Raw genomic sequence first — 15,302 nt, forward strand, 5'->3', positions numbered from 1 at the left:
TCCAGAGAAAAATCCTTTTTGACACACTTTTCATTTTTAAATTCTCTAAAGAACAATGTCTTGGTTTGGTGGCCAAATTATGACACAGTCATTCACTTGATTTACACTTTTGCTGAACAAGCCGGCTCGTGATGAGACCTCTTGTCTTTTGATTGCAATAATCTTAAGTCGTTGCCCTGTTTTGATAGACAGTATTGGCAAAGTCAGCAAGTTATAATATCTGTGATCATGATAAGCCGGCTCATGATGAGACCTCTTATTCTTTGAGATATAGTGTTTTCCTTGGATTGTTTCTCTGAATGTTGTAATTTCCTTTTAGCAGGGAGGAAGTCATTGTTTTTCCTTAAGAAAGCTCTGGACGACAATAATAGAGTTTTTGAAAACAACAGTTTTGCAAAGAATGCTTATTTTATTATTGATGATACCTTTCATGGTGCTGATACAAAACAATTCTTTTACCAAAGGTTGCTTTTGTCAAAGTTTTTTAGAGGTCGAAACGAGTATCGTAATCAAAGTGAAGTTAACTCTATTTGTCAATAATAAAATTCAGATTTTCAAAAAATTTTGCTATTTGTACAAGCGAAATCAAAATCTGATAGAGAATTGGCGTGCTCTTTCATGAATCCTTTTTAAATGATGATTTACAACAGGTTTTATTCATAAAAAGAGAAAAACAAAACAAAATAAAAACTAAAAACTAAATCTATCCTACAAAAATTAGAAGAATTCTCTTCTATGGAAAGTATAATTTAAGAATCAGTCCACTGACAGGTAAAGAATCTCTCCTTCCTGCCAGATCCTGCAACACGAATGTAGACGGGCCTACGACTTCTACAATCTGAAAAGGGCCAAGCCACAGCTTTTGAAATTTCGTATGTTTGCCCTTTTCTTCATGAGCCTTATCCCATTTCAAAACTAAATCACCCATCTGAAAGTTTTTTCTGGTTATGATGCTTGAGTCAAAAGAAGATTTTATTAGCGCTTGGTGATGAGCATGGGTTTTCCTAGCTTGTTCTCTTTGTTCTTCTAGTTTGATTATTTCCATTTGTCTTAATTGTAAAGAGGAAGTAGATACTTCATCGATATATTGCACTAAAGACAAAGAGGGAATGACTAGGTGAGTCGGAAGAACCACTTCTCTCCCATAAACTAAATTAAAGGGAGAAGTGCCGATTGAAGCTTTCTTTGTGATTCTATCAGCCCATAAAGCATTTACCAGCGCTTTGTGCCAATTCTTTTGTTTTGGTCGACTGTTCTTTTGATAATTCTGATTAGGTTCTTGTTTGTTGACTCAGCCAATCCATTACCTTGCAGATAGTAGTTTGCAGAATATTTCAGTTTGAACCCTCTTTTAAGCGCAAACTCAGTCATAGTATTTCCAGAAAAATATGAAGCGTTATCAAACATTAATGCTGTTGGCAATCCAAACCTAGTGATGATAAATTGATCTATGAATTCAATAATATTTTCAGAATGAACTGTCTTGAGAGGAACTGCTTCTACCCATTTGGTAAAATAATCAGTTGCCGTAAGGATATACTTATGCTGCTTAGAAGAGTGAGGAACGATCTCACCTATTATGTCCAAGCCCCATTGACTGAATGGTTGGTCGATGATGACTGGTTGTAGTGGCATGGACGGTTTCCTTTGTTTCCCTGCAGCAGTCTGGCAAACTTGGCATTTCCTTACGTGATTGTATGAGTCTTTGAATAGCGTGGGCCAATAATATCCTGCACGCAAGATTTTATGTGCAGTCGCATCTTCGGCATAGTGTCCACCCGCTGGTCCATCGTGGAGTTCCTGCAAAACCTTTTCGGCTTCAGTTTTCTCAAGACACCTAAGAAGCACAGAATCGTAATTCCTTTTAAACAAGACATCATTTATGAGCTGATATTGTTTAGCTTTTAATCTCAGAGCTCTTTTCTTGGTATGATCCAGACGTGATGGAGCATACCCGTTCTTAAGAAAATAAATGGTGTCATCATATGATGATTCTGCATCGTTTAGGCTTACCTCATACGCTTGTACCTCTTCAGATGAGTTCTCCGGGATTTGCGATGCTCCGGCTAACATCTTGCAGAAGCCTTGACCTCTTACGATGTTTGCTGGTTTGATCTCAAGATCATATTCTTGTAAAGCGGTAATCCAATTAGCTCTCTTTTCGCCCACGTCTTTCTGCACCAAAAGGTTTCTTACCGCCGGAAACGGTACTACGACTTTAGTGTGGGCTTTAAGCAAGAAAGGTCTGAAATATTTGATCACTTTGAAAACGACATATGCTTGTTTCTCTACGTCTGAGTAATTAATTTCAGCACCTTGTAAGTTCGAGCTAAAGAATGCGATTGGAGCTTCCGCTTTCTCTTGATTTGCTTGGGTCAAAATCGCGGCATAGGATTTCTCTGAGGCAAAAGTGTACAAGATAAAAGATTCCGAAAAATTTGGGGTGGCCAAAGATGGAGCATTGATGATAGCTTGTTTGATTAAGTTGAACGCTTCGTGCTCATCTAGACCCCATTTGAAATTTGAATTCTTTTTTATCATATTTTGTAAGGGAGAAATGATACGTGAAAAATCCGGGACAAATCTTTTGACAAAATTGATCTGTCCAAGGAAGGATTGCATGGCTTTCTTGTTATGGGGTATGGATATTTCGGAAATTTCCTTGATTCTGTCGGGTTCTATGTGAATACCAGATTTCGACACTATGAATCCAAGCAATTTCCCTTCGCTTAATGCAAAGAAAGATTTCTTTGGGTTGAGCGAAATCCCATACCTCAAGCATCTTTGAAAGATTTGCTTCAAATCTTTGAGATGGTTGTTTCGTTTTTTGGAGTACACTGTTATATCATCCAGGTAAATCACTACTGATTTATTTACTAACCCTTTAAACGTGATGTCCATGCCTCTCTGAAAGGTAGCTCCGGCATTGATCAGACCAAATGGCATCTTCCGATATGCATAAGTGCCCCATTTGGTTCGGAACGTAGCCTTTAACTGATCATTGGGATGCACCAGTACTTGATTGTATCTTGAAAATCCATCCAGGAATGACATTAATTCTGAGCCTGCTACTGCCTGTAATATTTGCTCCATAGGTGGGAGGGGAAAGTTATCTTTCTGACAGGCTTTGTTGAGATTTCGGAAATCGATACAGATTCTAATGTCTCTGTTTTTCTTCCTAACGGGCACCATATTGGATACCCATTTAGAATGCCTTACGGGGAAGATTATTCTGGCTCTCAACAACTTATTAAGCTCAGTTTTTATCTGATTTTCTAGGTTAGGGTGTATTTTTCTGAGCTTCTGCTGGACAGGTTTTTCATTGTCAATCATAGGGATAACATGTTGAATGATAGAAGTGTTGTATGTCTTTAGCTCATCGTAATTCCAGGCAAAAACGTTTTTGTATTGTCTCAGAAGACGGATATATGCTGATTTCTCTTCAGGGGCTAGGCCGTGACCTATGTTAACGTTTTGTGGCTTCTGATCGGTCCCTAGGTTTACTAATTCATAGTTCAGGGTAGAACTGCAAAGTTTAGCATTGGCGGACCTTTTAAACCGACTTTTCAAATCATATAAATATTCTAACTTGACCACTGATTTCGGTATAGCATTGTCAGAGCCATTTTGTTGTATTTGGTGATCATGATGGTCTTCGTCGATTATCTGATTTGAGTAGGATCCTTCAGAAGTAAGGAAATTTACGATGTCAGGATCGTCGTTGAACACTCTCCAATTGGTGATATTGCTAGGGATGGATGGTCTAAAGAATAATTCTATTGAAAACCTATCAGGACTAAAATCTTCAGAAGGGATAAGTCTAGAGGCTACGTTAGCTAACAGGTCTGCGCTCGCGTTTTGGATTCTTGGAATTGACGAGATGTTGAATGCTACGAAATGTGCAGTGAGATCTTGAACTAATGATTGATAATGCTTTAAATGACTTGACAGGAAATGTATGGTGTTTCGTACCTATTTTACGACGATCTCTGAATCTCCAAAGACTTGAAGATACTTAATGTTTAATCTGATTTCTTTGTATAGGCCTTGAACCAAGGCTTCGTACTCCGCTGTGTTGTTCGTGCAATCGAACTCAAGTCTGCATGTGAGCATAATCTTGTTCCCGTCTGTGTTAATCAGAACGCATCCTGCTCCTGCTCCCTCATTGGATTTAGATCCGTCAAAATATAATTTCCAAAATAAATATGTATTTATAGAATTATCTAAAAAACTAAAACATTTTGAGTCATCAGTTTGGGAGAAATTTTCAACTTGGGATAAAACTGAATTCTCTAAGTATGGTGAAATATGAGCATTGAAATTACCTAGGAAAGAATCTATTGCGTAATTGCCTACAATGCTGCTATTGTATGTTATGGCTTCATTTTCTCCTTCCAGTTCTGTCACAATGTATTTTTGGTGCAACTCTCGTTCAACCTTTATCTGATTTGGTTTACCATTGTATGGTAACCACATGTGCGACCAATCGGTTGAAAAATATCCGTGGAGTTTCTCCGACCAATCCCTGCTAAGAATCCAACCATAGAACTCAGGGATATCATCTACTAGAATGTCGATAACCTGACACACTTTTGGGTTAGACGACAATCTTATGGTCACCTGATTGAGTTCACCAATCACTTCGACTTGGGATCGATCAAGTTGAACTATACGTACCGCGGATTTTTGAGGTTGTACATTCAATTTGGCACATATTGACCTAGGTAAAATATTCGTTGAAGCACCAGAATCGACCAAGAAATTGTGCACGTTTTCATTGAAGATTTCATATGTGAGAAGAAAAGGAGGAGTATGGGATCTCGATCTTCCTCCAATCAAGGCGATATCATTTGGATCAATTTTATTGATCGTGTTGGTTGGAGGTCTTCCCAGATTGTGGGAAGCTACAGCTGTAGGTAAAGATGTAGTAGGCACAACATGTAATTCTTTCATCATTATTTTCTGCTGGTGTTTCAATTTACTCAATTCATACAGAGTGATATTAGCTCTAGTCTTCTTCATGTCATCAATGATGTTATATTCCATTTCATCCGACACTATTAGTGTTCTTGATGGAGGAATTTGATCAGATTGGACTGGGCTAAGCTGGGTCGCTTTAACAGTTGTCTTTTTTGTTGCGACCTTTTCTTTTGTTGCAGGGTTTGTGCCCTTTTGTTTTGGGGTAGTCAGGGGAGGATCAAGTTGATTTTTGCTTCTCGTGCTAACAGGAAATGCTTCTTGATCCTCTTCTTGTGGGAGGATGAAGTCCCACATTCCTTGTAGTTCTACGACCTCTTCCTTGTCGATCTACCCTTCAGTGGTATTCTCTTCTTCTTCGTCTTCTTCAGATTCAACGTTCGAGACAACACTAGGTGGTTTTACCTCCATGGGAGGATTTCTTTTAAAAGTCCTAAAGGGCTTTTTCAAAGAAGTCTCTGCTACTTGTTTCTTAATATCAATCATCTCATTGGACATGGCTTTCAACACTTTTTGTAATCCTTCCAAATCGAAAGGGTCTTTCGTTTGCTTCTTCTTGGTGTCTTCTTTGAAAGAGATCTTCTTAGATTTGCGTTCTTCTATAGCAGATCTCTTTTCTAGGGCTACCACGCGTTTTTCCACTGCTAACGCTTCTGTCAAGTTGTCGACTAAGGTGGTCTTATTTTCCCTATCTACGAAGATAGCCAAGTTTGGAGGTAAAGCCGTGATGTACCATTCACATCTTACTTCCTCGCTGGGTTGTGAAGCAGCGGGGATTTTGTTGAGGATCTTATTGAACCGTAAGTTAAAATGTTTAATGGGTTCTCTAGCCTCAGCCTTAATATTAGATAGGTCATTGATCAATGTCGCCGTGGATCTGTCATCACCAAACTTTGTGAGGAACTGACTTTGGAAAATGTCCCAGCTTGTGATGGATCCGGAAGGTAACGAAAAGTACCATGACCCGGCTGTTCCTTGCATTGTATAAGGGAAAAGCCGGACAACAGCGTCTTCGTTAGTGACTCCGTTGAGATTAACAGAAAGCATGAAATTATTGATATGTTCCTCGGCTAGCATGCCTACTTCCGGATTGAATTTAGGCAGCCATTTCTCAGGATGGGCCGGTATAGGGCTCAGGGGTGGAGGCATTAAAACCGCCCCAGGATTGTTCCATGGAGACTGGGCCATCGTTGAGGTGCTAGTTAATGGAAGTGCAGAAGATGATCCCTAATGCTGAGAAGATGAAGATACTGAGATCTTTGATGTTTGAAGAGGAAGGTTTGTATAAGATGGGTGAGTGAGTTGGAATGAAAGAGTGGGTGGTTGACTTCGCGGTGAGGGAGTTGATATGGACGAAGTGGATGAAGGAGTCTTACTTTCAGACTCTGGTGGTGTTTTCCTTGCTCTTTTCCTGGTAGGGAGAGGGAGTTCACTTGGCTATATGCCAAATTTTTCACTCTTTAATCTGGTAAGGGGATGAGCAGGATTGTACTGCGAAGTCACGCTACTTTTGGATTTATCAGACTTCTGGTTAAAAATAGAGAATCCCTGGAGTTTACGAATCAAAGTTTGAATTTTAGGGGGTTCAATGATAGATTGGTGTGATATATTCGAATATGTAGCAGTGGTAGATACTCGAGCGACTTCAAATTCCAGGTTTAACCGTGTTGGAGAAGACGAGGGAGTTGATGAGGGGGTATTAGTCTCAGAATGGTATTTAGATATTGCTTTAGGTGCCATTCATAGTTCGTGCCCTCCTTCTAGCGCCAAATATGTTGAGGGCCCTGAAATCGAGTCAACAACAAGGGGGATACCCACCCGGTCGGGAACTTGGTTGGCGGCTCCGTGCCCGTTTGGTGTAGCGGGTCCGAATGGGGATAACGGGACTAGCTTCCCGATCTAAGGGGTGTGTGTGTGTAGAATTTGATGATGTGTGTGTGTGTAGAATATGATAATGAAAATCTGGAATTATTTCTAAGCTAATTTAATTCTAAACTCTGAGACTGAATTTTATACTACTTTAATCTATCAAGAACAACACATCTAATCTACGCTAACCCGGGATAGAACCTTTTCCATTATGCGATCTAGAAAGATTTCACACAATAACTGGTAATGAAGATTATTCAGCTATTATGAGAATATAAATCAATTAAGATGAACCATCCTGCATAAAACGTTAAGCAAAACGGTTGTGAACAGCATATCGCATAATCAGTTATTCATGTATTAAGCACAAATCAATGACTCCACCGTACAAAAGTGCCAAATGGTAGTCCACTCATTCATACATTAACATATAAACAACATCAGCTGTATATTACTCTAAGAATGTGAGGAGAAATTCGTCAAGAGATAAAAATACCCTTTATGACTAATTTTATACTCACAGACCTTAAGGAATAACGATCTATTTCTACTTACTTCTAATGCCTACTAAGAGTACAGAAGTGCAACATCAGTAGCAGGTATTAAAATGAAAACATAAATAAATCTCGATCCGTCCATTCATCAAAAACACCCTCCGAGGGTGCAAAAGTGCATGTTCTGAGGACAAGTTTTTTGACAAATTTCCAGACCCTTCTCCAATGCAATGAGAAGGGTTAAATACTACTAACCGGCTAATTTTAATTACACAAATTTAGGAAACGACTTCAAATGACCGCCCTTTTACTAAAAAAAATTTATTTCTAAAAACTGAATCTAATTTCTAACCATTTCTGTATCTGCTCCTTAGTGATGTAAGCGATGCGCTGTTCGCCGTGAAGAGTCGGCTGCTTGTCCTTTCCTTTTGTTCAAGCTTGAAAATTAGAAATAACAAGAGCTGGCACCTCTTTCTAACGAACTAGAAGATATTTTTGAAAGTGTTCTTCTGGAGGAGTGTCTTCACGGCGTGTATACTTAGTACAACTCAGATTTCTTTCAAACTGATTGTGCTGTTGCTATTTCGGTTTCCGGTCGTGCGAATGACTCAATGAGCTGGGGATTTTGCTGCCTGAATGATTTTCTCAATTGAAACTTGTTTCCATTCTTTGTTCCAGGCTTTTCTGAGACGTCTTTCCCCTTAAGCGTTTTTCTTTTTGCTTTACCCAATTTGGGACTCAGGATCTTTCATAAACGCTTTGCTTTTGTGCTCCTTTGACTCTGAGTCCTAGATGGCCTATTCCCATCAGCATTTGTTGAGTGATACTGGAATCCGCGGCCCTGCTGTATGCGGTATCCATCTGCGAAGTCATCTCCTCTCTGTTCTTCTAGCTCTGGCGCTTTTCCTTAGATGTTTCCTGCATATAGATTTATATCAGTTGCTGACTTATATTTCACGTAATTGAAAAGAGACAGAAGAAAAGATTGACATGAAAGTAATTAAGTTCTAATGAATGCATAATCATGTCACCCATTATGACTTGACTCTTCGAAAAATGCAACATAATCATCTTCGGATACACAGGCGTACAATCATTAATTTCCCGTAAGGTGCGCGCCTAATTTTGGGCTCACAGATCATGCCGAGGAATGCCTGCGACGAATGGCTTCTGCGATTTGCATCGCAGCATCGAAGATTGCGATGTAAATAAGTGGTATCGCAGCAATTGATGGTCTCATTCGTCGCAAACCATAGATCGCAGGTCGCAGCTTTGCATGGTCGCAAATCGCATATCGCAAGATCGCAAGGTCGCAAAGTTTTTGCTTTGTCACTTTGTGCTGCTTATGTGACATTGCGACGTGCGACATCGCATATCGGCCATCGGCGATTCTTTAGGTTTTCCCCTTTTGAGTGCTTTTAATGCACGCGGTGCGATGAGTTCTCGCGTCGCTCCCTTTCAGTGTATTTATGCGCTTTGGGAGAGCGCCTCTTTTTCCTTTGCGACGCGATATAGCTCTTAGGGAGTTAATACAAAAGATTTTTCAAACAAAAATATTTTTTGGATTTTTTGGTTAAGGGTCCCCCTTTGCTTGATGTTATTACTAATATCAAACAAAGAGGGGGGTTGTTGGTGACCACAACAGATTATAACTGCAATACCCATCGAGTAGCGACATACGAGATGCTCCAACTACTCTTTGAAGTATGTGATCCATCTCGAGAAATGGATAGTTATCTTTCAAACATACCTTATTCAGATTTCTGAAATCAATACATAATCGAATCTCACCTGTTTTCTTGTGCACGAGCACCAAATTAGAAATCCAATCTGAAAATCTTATGGGAATGATTATACCAGCTCTGTACAATTGATTCACTTCCTTCTCTATTGAGGGCAGCAGCTTTGGATTTATCCTTCTCAGCTTCTATCGAAATGGCTTTTGATTTGGCTTGATCTAAATGATGTGCTAAATTATACTCTTATCATATGCCTTCAAATCTGAATAGTCCCATGCAAATACATCAGTAAATGAAGATAATAAACTAATGTATTTTTCCTTTACCTATGGAGGTAACACCTTTGATAGCTTCACCATTTTAGGATTTTCTACTGATCCAATGTTTACATCCTCAACTCCTTTCTCAGTTTGCACCAAGCTCGGTTTCCGAGTTACATCATCTTGATCAAACAACTCCTCTAAAGGTATTATACCTTTAGGAATGACATTGTCCTTGAGCTCCAAAACTTCCATCTGATTTACTTCCATATCCGCTTCACCATCATCATGCTCTCCATCGATAGAAGTATCTTTGTATTTTCCTTCATTTTGTAGAAATTCTCCGATCTCTTTATCATCTTGAAACACATGCCAATATCTTTGATTATTAGGGATACCAGGGCGATGTTTCACATGAATTTCAAACTTATTGTTTGAATTCATCAGAATTTTCAAATTACTTGCTGTTGTTGGAAGAGAATCTGCAATAACATTTTGTATGCGAGGGACACATGTCAAAGTGTAATCTAGAAATAATCGCAAAATGTCTAATACACATTACGGTAAGTCCGCATCCGAGGATGTTTAGCTTGGTATTCACCTTTCACTTGCTTGATAACTAACTCGGAGTCGCCATATACTGAAATTCTTTTAGCATTTAAATTCTTGAGGATTTTCAAACTAGCAATTAAAGCCTCATATTCAACATCATTATTTGAACAATCAAAAGCCAATTTATACGAACAAACCCTTACATTACATGGAACATTGTTTGGAATAAATATAGGGCTGCGTATCCAAATGCCAATTCCAGCACCTTCCCTACCTACTGCACCATCAAAATCCATGCTCCACAAACTGGCTTCCTCCTCCAAATGCTGAAATTTTGTTTGTTCTTCTAATTTTGCTTGCTGTCCATCAATTTTTTGCTGTTGTCGGAAGGTTGATTACTCAACAGAACTATCAAGCTTCTATCTTTCTTGATCTAGTACACCTCTGAAATTTTTAGTGATCTCTCGAATATCTTCTACTTCAACTACTTGACTATTCAGATCATTAAAACTATTAGAATATAAAACAGAAGATTCTAAATCAGTATGTACATAATTGATTAGATGATTTAGAGGTTTCTCTTTGCTAGTGATCATGTACTTCATATTTTTGTCCCGGTATAATTTCCTCAACTAACCAAACACAGGAATAGTAGCATAGGAGAAATCAAGCTGCAATGTCCCTTTGAGTTTTGCTCCCCAAGATCTGGAAAGAAGCATGCCAAATCTAGGAAGAATATCAGCCACAACTACATCCATCAAAAACATTCTTCACTGGAATCTGATCTAATGTGAAAACAAAATCTTTTACAAGCCCAATGCATCTGACCCTACCAGAATCAAAGGAATAAAGATCATGGTACTTGTGAGTGATATCTAAACCCAATTTATCCATGATTGCTTTTGGCATGAGATTATGAGAGGCTCCTGAATCAAACATGGCATTGTGAAATACATAATCATGCAATCGAAGGCTGATGTAAAAAGGTGCTACATCAATATCCTCAGACTGACCTTCTAATTCTTGACCAAAGATAAGTTCGAGTTGGTCATCCTCCACATTTACCATATCAAATAATGGATCCAAATTCAAAATCTTTGATACATGACCTTTATAGTTGTTATTCTTCATTAATTCAGTCAAAGGAATTGACACTTTTAACTTAGAAATTTCATTTTCTAAGCTAAAGGTTGATGTTTTCTCTACCTCTTTGACTGGAGCATCCTTATTTTCGGTCTTCTCCTTTGATACAATTGGCTGATTTGGTCTTTCATTTGCTGATTGTGTTTTCTTGGTGGTAGGATCAGTTGCCTTCTTTCCCCTTTTCTACACTATTGGAGAATTGTTCTTTGGTGGTGTCACTTCCTTCCTCTTCTGAATTGGATTGATGGGTACCTCTCTACTCCTCAGTGAATATTGTCACTGCTGGGCTGTCAAAGCATTCATGTATCCCCTCTGATATTCATCAGATTCTTCTTCAAGAATTGTTTCGTTTGCCAAGATGAAATCTTCGTCCTTTTGTATAGTTGGGCTTTCTGAATATTCTTCATATTCAGTGATATAAATAGGGAGATCATCAGGTGTAAATAAATTATTTTTCTCACCTATTATGTTCTCATCATCATCTGATTCCGTACCATGTACAAAATTCTGCTATAAGGGTGTCTTTACTTTCTGTTGTGTTGCTTGGTCTTGCGCTCTTTGTTCTCATTGCTTGATTCTGAATTGTGGTTGCTGCTGACCACGGAAGTTTGGATTTCTGACTTGTACTTTAGGCTTATCAGAAATTGTGAGCCTATCAAACATCTTCTCGATCTTGCGAAGCAAATGATCTAAGGAAGAGGCTTCCTCTTTTATGATCACCTTCTTTTCGGCCTTTGCTCTAGCTCTCTTGGCAAGCAAATTTGCCTCAACACTGACTGCAATTTTATACATGTCCTCCAATGTGGCCGAATCTCTTTCTCTCAATTGATATGCCATGTTAGGATTGAAGCCATCAGGAAATTTAATCAAATCTGTCCCCATAGGTGGCTTTATATTAGCAGGAATTGCATTGTAAACAGTATTGAATCTAACAGAATAATCTTGAACACTCTCACCAACATTCCTCTTGATGTTTTCATATTCAAAAACAATTTGAAGAGGGTTTTCTTTACCTCCCTGTGATCCAAGAATTGTCTCTGAAGAACAGCCAATGTAGTGATACTTGTAGCCGACAAAGCTCTAAACCACTTCCGCACTTCATGTCCAAAAGTTTGCACAAATAGCCTCATGGTCACATTTTCTTCATCAATCTCATGAAGGTCGAAGATATCGGTCATCTTATCCACATGCTGCTGAGCTATGATACTTTGGGGGGTGCCATCAAACAATGGAATTTTTCTTTGGTAGTCAGCCGGATGGCATCCAAGTTTTGAGGCAACACAATAGGTGCATATCGGGCAGCCATTAGTCTAGGTGGATTTGAAACTAGCCTTGGGGATGCAGGAGGAGTCGGAACAATGATAGCAGCTAATGATGCTATTGGTGTATGAGGTGTCGAAGGAGGGGAGGAAATATGAGATGTTTAAGGTGTTGAAGGAGTTGATTGGGGATAAGAGACAAGAGGTCTCTAATCAGATATAGTGGGCTATATGGGAATGGTGGGAATGAAAGGAGATTTAGTAGGAATTTCTGAACCAGATGCAACAGCGGATGAACCAAGAGTTGTAGAGGCAGATTCTAAGAACTCATGAATTTTTGTAGCCATAATGGAAGTTTGAAGATTCAAGATGTAATCATTAATTGATCTATTGACCTTTTTAGTTTCAATATCTTTGACAAACTTCGGATTTAGGATAGTAGAACCAATAGCACTTTCAGATTTAGTCTCAAACAATGATAGATCAAAATCCTCATCAAACTCGAGATCTTCAAGATATTCAAAAACAAATAGACATGAATGAGATCTTAACACGGGAATCACAGAACTATCTTGTCGGAGAATTCTTGGGATGAGATTTGGGTTTTCATACATAGGAGGAGGATCAAGATCAGGATTGGCCCTGGTGTATCATCTGGAAGGCAGTGTGTTAAATTATTCCCAAAAATCAAACCGACATTATCAACTTGTTCAGCCTATCAGATTCTAAACTCATCATCCAAAGTCTAGAATTGCTTTAGGATAAAGCATTCTGGGGTAATCCTTTAGATCAGATGTTCAGTCTATAAACTAGACCAGAGATTGATTGAAGCAGCATTCATCTACTTTCCCTAATGCAAAGCAAGAGAGTTTTGAGAGCTAACTGGCTAACTTCAAGCTCCGTCTATAGTATACAAAGCAAAACAATGATAATAAACTTTTCTTCCCTAGTGGAGTTGCCAATATGTTATGGCCTAAATCTACCTTCGGCTGAGAAAGGCAAGATCTAGGTAACATCAAACCACGCTTAACCTGGTAGCTAGCCCTACCAGGTTGGGAGAGGGCTCTCTCCTTGTCAATCTCAGAAGAATATGGTCAATAAGGCTTGAGATGACTAATGTAAATACTGATTTTATGCTAGGTATATGCTCAGAGGAGTTTGATTGAATTTAATTTTGGTTTGCTGGCTCAAATGTGAAGGGCAGATTTGGGTCCTGGGAATGGACATAGTGTTGCAGAGGTTTCTATGGGGCGAGGTAGGAAAATGGTTTAGTACTTTGAAACAAGTGAGATGGACAGTCTTAAGACTAGTGAGAAGTTGTAGAGGGCATGAAAGTCTCAGTGATCCTCTTCAAACAGTTGAAAACATAAATACCTAAACAAACCCTAGGTAGAGCACTGCAACATCAATGAATTCTACCTTTATCCTTGATTCATTTAGTTAAGCTTAACAGAAAGAGATGATGGCATACATAAGAACATGTAAAGTTGTATTACAAAAGGAAAAACAATACCAAATCAAGTTGCCACAAGAATCCCACAAAATGCTACAAACCCTGGTCTCTTCCTTTGTCAAACTGCAGAGATGAATGTACAATAGTGCTCAAAGCATTCACAAGAGTCCAACCTTTACCAATTACTGAAAAAATACTAGATATAGGCAACAAACAACTCATGATAGGCTTTAGGGGTCGAATTCATGAGTTTAGGAGTTGTTTCAACAAGATCTAAACTAAGAACTGAAAAGTAGGCACTGGAATAGCTTGCCTCTAAAACCTAGGAAACTGATTCATTCAATTCAAAACTACCTTATCATGATTTATCTACCTCCATGAGTGAATTTTAAACATTTTTACATCAAATTCCATCAAGTTACATCAAATTACATCATGAGTTTGACAATGAGAGCGAGAAAAGTCAAACTGAGAAAAAACTACACGAAAAACAGAGTTTTTTGGCAAAAAAGTCAATTTTCCATCCTGTGCGCCGCGCCACTATCCTGTGTATAGTGCCTTTTTACAACTGATTTTGGAGGCCTTCCCATGCACAAAATTTCCTCCAAGTGAGCCTTTTGGAAAGGCCTATCTTTCTACTTTCTAGAATAGGTGGCAAATCTAAATTTGGTGTCTATTTGCCCCTACAGAAGTGAGTTCTCCCAACACTACTTCTTGTGCGGCCAAAAGGGGGCAGAAAGGGCATTTGTTAGGTGTTTTTGACCCTTTCGGAAGCTCAAAACTTGACAAAATTTCTTTGCCATTTCTGAGCATTCATATTTTTGCATGAGGAATCCAAAAATTCTAATTTTTCCTCCAGAGGAGGTCCCTAGCAAAAGCGAGCACTACGTGGCGCTACGCACCAAGCAAAAAAATCTGAGTTTTGCTCCAAAAATTCGAAATTAACAAAAGGTGTGCCAAATTTCTTGAAATTTTGGCTGAGTGTCTTGCATCAAGTGCTATGTTGGGATAAGGAAGCCTCAGCCAAAATCTTGAGCTTATCTTTCTCTTTCGTCTTCCTCAAAGCTTTCCTCAACTTGGCCTTCAAAGTCCTAATTCTTGCTTTGCAAACTTTGTTTCATGCCAAATAGTGATAGTCCATGTGTCTCAACATCTTTTTCTCTTTGTTGGCCTTCTCCAGCATCTTCTCCAAATTCATTTTTTCCCTCTCAAGCCAAGATTCATGATCAGCTTCAATTTCTTGCTCAAGTGGTGTCAACTTGATTTTCTTCCTCTTGGCAGCTTGCTGGTTTTCTCTTATGTTTTGGAGCTCCATGATAGTTTGTTGGTCTTCTAAATATTTGTTCCTTTTCTCAATATAGTTGATTACCCACTTGGCTCTTTCCAGGTTGAGAGACAAGTCATGAATGCTAGCTTACTGTTCCTGGACGATCTTCCTGAGCTTTGAGCTTTGGGAGCCCAAATCAGTGTCATCATCCTAAATGAGAATGAAATCTCTCTCTTGACCTTTTGAAGGCCCCTCATCATGCAATGGCTTCTCAACTTAGTCCTGTACC

Source organism: Pinus tabuliformis, chromosome J, assembly GCF_031772625.1.
Source record: "Pinus tabuliformis cultivar Carrire ecotype Pingquan chromosome J, CPIR1, whole genome shotgun sequence".
Taxonomy (NCBI): domain Eukaryota; kingdom Viridiplantae; phylum Streptophyta; class Pinopsida; order Pinales; family Pinaceae; genus Pinus; species Pinus tabuliformis.